Below are 6,508 nucleotides of genomic sequence, written 5' to 3'. Positions count from 1 at the left end.
GCTTTGCGCTCACAAATGACGTGCTGTGCTTACTTCATTTATAACCCTTGCGCACACAAATGACGTTTTTTTGTGCTTACTTGATATATATCCCTTGCGCTCACAAATGACGTTTTGTGCTTACTTGATGTATAACCCTTGCGCACACAAATAACTTTTTGCGCTTACTTAATATATAAACCTTGCGCTCACAAATGACGTGCTGTGCTTACTTGATATACATCCCTTGCGCTCACAAATGACGTTTTGTGCTTACTTGATGTATAACCCTTGCGCACACAAATAACTTTTTGCGCTTACTTAATATATAAGCCTTGCGCGCACAAATGTCGTTTAATGCTTACTTTATATAGACGCCTTGCGCTCTCAAATGACGTACTGTGCTTACTTGATATACATCCCTTGCGCTCACAAATGACGTTTTGTGCTTACTTGATGTATAACCCTTGCGCACACAAATACCTTTTTGTGCTTACTTAGTATATAAGCCTTGCGCACACAAATGATGTTTTGTGCTTACTTGATATATAACCCTTGCGCTCACAAATGCCGTTTTGTGTTTACTTGATATATAAACATTGCACACACAAAAGACGTTTTGTACTTACTTGATATATATTCCTTGCGCTCACAATTGCCGTTTTGTGTTTTGATATATAAACATTGCACACACAAATGACGTTTTGTGCTTACTTGATATATATTCCTTGCGCTCACAAATGATGTTTTGTCCTATCTTGATATATAAGCCTTGTGCACTCAAAGGACGGTTTGTGCTTACCTAATATAGAACCATTTTGCTCACAATTGCAGTTTTGTGCTTACCTGTTATATAAGCCTTGCGCACACTCAAAACGCTGTTTGTTTACTTGTGATATGACCCTTGCGCGCACAAATGACGTTTTTTGCTGAGATGATATATAAGCCTTGCGCTAACAATTGCTGTTTTGTGCTTACTTGATTTATAACCCTTGCGCACACAAATAACGTTTAGTGCTTACTTGATATAGACGCCTTGCACTCACAAATGACATGCTGTGCTTACTTGATGTATAACCCTTGCGCTCACAAATGAAGTTTTGTGCTTACTCAATATATAAGTCTTGCGCACACAAATGACGTTTAGTGCTTACTTGATGTAGACGCTTTGCGCTCACAAATGACGTGCTGTGCTTACTTGATGTATAACCCTTACGCTCACAAACGACGTTTTGTGCTTACTCAATATATAAGTCTTGCGCACACAAATGACGTTTAGTGCTTACTTGATGTAGACGCTTTGCGCTCACAAATGACGTGCTGTGCTTACTTCATTTATAACCCTTGCGCTCACAAATGACGTTTAGTGCTTACTTGATATAGACGCCTTGCACTCACAAATGACGTTTTGTGCTTACTTGATGTATAACCCTTGCGCACACAAATAACTTTTTGCGCTTACTTAATATATAAGCCTTGCGCGCACAAATGTCGTTTAGTGCTTACTTTATATAGACGCCTTGCACTCACAAATGACGTGCCGTGCTTATTTGATATATATCCCTTGCACTCACAAATGACGTTTTGTGCTTACTTGATGTATAACCCTTGCGCACACAAATAACTTTTTGCGCTTACTTAATATATAAGCCTTGCGCGCACAAATGTCGTTTAATGCTTACTTTATATAGACGCCTTGCGCTCTCAAATGACGTACTGTGCTTACTTGATATACATCCCTTGCGCTCACAAATGACGTTTTGTGCTTACTTGATGTATAACCCTTGCGCACACAAATACCTTTTTGTGCTTACTTAGTATATAAGCCTTGCGCACACAAATGATGTTTTGTGCTTACTTGATATATAACCCTTGCGCTCACAAATGCCGTTTTGTGTTTACTTGATATATAAACATTGCACACACAAAAGACGTTTTGTGCTTACTTGATATATATTCCTTGCGCTCACAATTGCCGTTTTGTGTTTTGATATATAAACATTGCACACACAAATGACGTTTTGTGCTTACTTGATATATATTCCTTGCGCTCACAAATGATGTTTTGTCCTATCTTGATATATAAGCCTTGTGCACTCAAAGGACGGTTTGTTCTTACTTAATATAGAACCATTTTGCTCACAATTGCAGTTTTGTGCTTACCTGTTATATAAGCCTTGCGCACACACAAAACGCTGTTTGTTTACTTGTGATATGACCCTTGCGCGCACAAATGACGTTTTTTGCTGAGATGATATATAAGCCTTGCGCTCAGAATTGCTGTTTTGTGCTTACTTGATGTATAACCCTTGCGCACACAAATAACTTTTTGTATTTACTTAATATATAAGCCTTGCGCACACAAATGATGTTTTGTGCTTACTTGATATATAATCCTTGCGCTCATAAATGACGTTTTGTGTTTACTTGATATATAAACATTGCACACACAAATAACGTTTTGTGCTTACTTAACATATATCCCTTGCGCTCACAAATGACGTTTTGTACATACTTGATACATAACCCTTGCGCACACAACTGACGTTTTGTGCTTACCTGATTTATAATCCTTGCGCTCACAAATAACGTTTTTGTGCTTACCAGTTATATAAGCCTTGCGCACACACAAAACGCTTTTTGTTTACTTGAGATATAACCTTTGCGCTCACAAATGACGTTTTGTGTTTACTAAATATATATGCCTTGCGCACACAAATAACGTCTTGTTACTTGATATATAACCCTTGCGCGCACAAATAACGTTTTTGGTGCTTACTTCATTTATAAGCCTTGCGCTCACAATTGCTGTTTTGTGCTTACTTGATGTAGAAGCATTGCGTCCACAACTGACGTTTTGTGCTTATTTGATGTATAACCCTTGCACACACAAATGCCTTTTTGTGCTTACTTAATATATAAGCCTTGCGCACACAAATGACGTTTAGTGCTTACTTGATATAGACGCCTTGCCCTCAGAAATGACGTGCTGTGCTCACTTGATGTATGACCGTTGCGCTCACGAATGACCTTTTGTGCTTACTTGATATATAAGCCTTGCACACATAAATGACATGTATGCGTGGCCGGGGCTGGAAAAAACGTCTGGCAAGATGTTCTCTGGATTGACGCTTTGAACTTTTAATAGTAATTAATGGCCCTGCTGTTGCGGGTTCCCTGCCTTAAGTTTTCTGTTAGTTGTATTTGTTATTTATTAAAAGGCGAAGCTAATAAAATAATACCAGCAGACTATTAAAAGAGTTTTTAGTTTTTAGGCCAAGGGTATTCAAGAGGGATACAAGCTTGGTGATGTGTGGTAAACAGACGAAATGCAGTGGACGGCTTACTGGTGGTGCTTACTTGTGGCAGAGAATACAGCACGGATGCTGAACTTCATGACTTGCCACTGCAGATAGGTAATCTATGAATACTGTAGTGTGTCATAACAGAAGCGGAATTTTCAAAGAGTACTTTTAGAAAGAGGTAGAAGCCATTAAATTCAAATTTGCGCATTTAAACCGCCATAACCTGCTGGCAAATTTAAAATTAAAAAATCCTCTTCTGTTATGACACTCTTTAGATATTGACTGATTAGTTTTTGACAAGATCACAGTGTGCTGTCTCCTACTCGTTCCCCAAACTCTGCCAAAAAAATCATGTTCTTCCCAATTTGGCACTAACGAGGCTATAACATCGCCGTTAAATGCAATCTTCCAAATAAAAGATGACATTCATAATCGTTCATTATTTCTTTATTTCTCTGTAAAATGTGAGCTTAATCGCACCCATAACAGCCGAGAAATAAGCCCGGGGAAATAAGCGTTTTAAAAGATGCAGGTCGATCAAGCAAAATTTCGCTTCATGAATATATTCGTGCTGTAGGTATCCCCGCGACCTTAAAATACCATTAAATAATGGTACAATTTATTAAAAAATAAAAACCAATCACGATATTTATGAAAATTAACAGTATTATGAGTATTCCTCAATAATTAATTTCCTGCTTTATAGTATCGTCTTTGCTATAACACATTGTTGGTTTTATTTATTTATTCATTTCAGATACAGATTCTATGCCCTCACACTTTTCTCAAGCCGTCACTACACCAGCAAGATATCTGTACAGGGCCAGTGGATGTCTTGGATGGCTTAAAAGAGAGCAAATGTCCAGGAATAGGCCTGACACCTATTATCAGTAGGAAGGGGTCACCTTCTCACTGCTTTTACACTCAGTGCTAAATACAGTCAACTCCCACTATAACGGAAACCTTCTGAACCACAATTTTCTTTCTGCTATCGAGGAAATCCTTAGTGGCAGGAGTCATTTTCAGTAGAAATATTTATTCCCCGGGAACTGACTTCTGTCCGTAGTAACAGAATGTCCGTAATTACGGGGTGTCCGTAATACTGAGGTGCCCGTAACGGGGGGGGGGGGTGGGGGGGATGGACGGGAGTTGACTATTGATGCACTGTATTATAAAGGTCAGTCAAAAACTCCTTAATGCCCGGGCCAAACGTCGAACTTCACATGAACGAGCTTTACTGAGGAAATTAAGTACATGATAAGTTCGACGTTTGATTCGGTTGAGTTCCTCCGACTAAACAAAGATCGACCAACACGTTAACGTTTGAAGATTGACGTCGATCTTTTCATGGAACGAACTTCATTGAGAATGAAGGGGTTGAAACAAATTCTGCCCACACCAAATCACCCGAGCCCTCCTCCCACCCCTTCAAAAAGAAATGGTTGCTTCCTTCACCCCACTGCGCTCCCAAATAACGTATCAAGATTACTTATATCAGTTGCCGCTTGCGTTAAAAGAACGTTTCTTGCCTTCTTGATACTGTTGTCATGCGCACACAAATGGCGTTTTCAGCTTCCAATTTATATCAGCATTGCACTCGCATATAACGGTTTCAATCTACTTATTACAGTTGCCGCTTGCGTTAAAAGAACGGTGTTAGCTTTGTTATCACAGTTTCTGTGCGCTAACAAATGACGTTTTCAGTTTACATACTTGTTGTCTTTGAAGTTGCGCTCACAAATGATGGTAAGGTAAGGTAAGGTAAAGTCTTTATTTAACGAGGGTAGCACTAAAATAGCATAAAAACACTAACAAACCAGTGGCCCTCAATAATTATTTACAATAAAATATAAAAATACTCAGAACAATACGAATATTAAAACTATGGAAAATCTATGAAATATTACGAATAAAAATACAAGAAATACGAGATAAAATATTAAAAAGGTAAAAAGAGTAAAAGTGTAACTAAATTACAGAATAAAATGGTTTTAGAGTTCTTCTTATCATATGCCATGACCTCCAAACGACGTTATTTCTTACTTCTTACACTTCCCGCGTGCTCTCAAATCACGTTTTTAGCCTACTCTTATTGTTGCCGTGCGCTCAGAAATAAGGTTGTAGCTTGTTATTTTTGCCGTGTGCTCACAAATAACCATGTGTTACAATTTCCATGAGCACAAAAATAACGTTTCTAGCTTAATGTTATCGCCTAGCGCATAAATATAGATTACTTTTCCAAAGTTTTGCAACTCGTGAATATAAATCCGTACAAAGCACTTTCTATGCTGTAATTTGTTTATTATATATATAACGAGAATTCAACCATTGAACACTTTACGCCAGCCGATTTTTCCAGTTTATAACCTTTGACATACAACACCTGCAGTTAACGGCGCGAGAAAACAAAGCTGCAAATGCACATAGCTTTACAAGCGAATTCGCTATTTCAATCATATACATGTAAAAAAGAAAAATTACTGGCGACAAACTCTCCTAGACAAGAACTTTATTTAAATAAACACACTGCGTTACATTTACGCATTGCATCGAGGAAACTTCGCCAGAAGCGAATAAACTACTGGCGAGTCAACTGGCGAATTGTGAACAAATTGTGACAACACAAGGAGTCGATTAATTAAACAATAATTACGACGTAAATCCAGATTAAAAATGCAATTTACTTAACCAAGACGATTCCAAAAGCGCCTGAATATTCTTAGAAAGTCCGCGGATGTGTTGTAAGTTCCGATGAAAGTCTTGTCTTCGCTTTCACTTATCGACACTTCGCCTTCGCCTGTCTTCACTTCGCCTTTGAAGAATGATTTTTATCACTGCTGTATTCTTCAGGTTTTGTTTAGTGTGTTTCTGTTGGCTTGCATTTCCATTAAGTTCTTAAAAGGCAAACTTTTGTAAAGGAAGAAAACGTGTAGCCATGTTTTCAAAACATAAACTGCCGTCGAGAGCAAACTTGCCGCTCGCTTTCTCAACCTCGTTGGAAACCATTTAAATTCTCGCGCTGTGATTGGTTTAGTCGTACTAGTCTAGATGCTGATTGGTTATATTTTTCACATGTGAAGAAAGCTATACGCGAAGCTGATTGGACGTATCGCTTTTTTCACATGTGAAATATAGCAAATATAGAATTCTATTTGCAAGGTTTATTGCTTAAAATTCTCGCTATATATGTAATAAAATGACTTTTAAGCCTCCTTGTTACTGTT

General features: G+C 38.1%; 1 long non-coding RNA gene across 1 annotated transcript; it reads left to right on the top strand.

Moving 5' to 3' along the window:
- Positions 1-2,960: 2,960 nt before the first annotated feature.
- LOC144664214 (uncharacterized) lies at positions 2,961-4,178 on the top strand. The gene is made up of 3 exons (XR_013572759.1): positions 2,961-2,983; positions 3,304-3,395; positions 4,042-4,178. It is a non-coding gene; the product is annotated as an uncharacterized LOC144664214 (long non-coding RNA).
- Positions 4,179-6,508: the final 2,330 nt, after the last annotated feature.

Source organism: Oculina patagonica, chromosome 8 (genome assembly GCF_052425735.1).
Source record: "Oculina patagonica isolate OP01 chromosome 8, crgOcupat, whole genome shotgun sequence".
Lineage (NCBI taxonomy): Eukaryota > Metazoa > Cnidaria > Anthozoa > Scleractinia > Oculinidae > Oculina > Oculina patagonica.
This window is presented reverse-complemented; position numbering and strand designations above follow the sequence as displayed.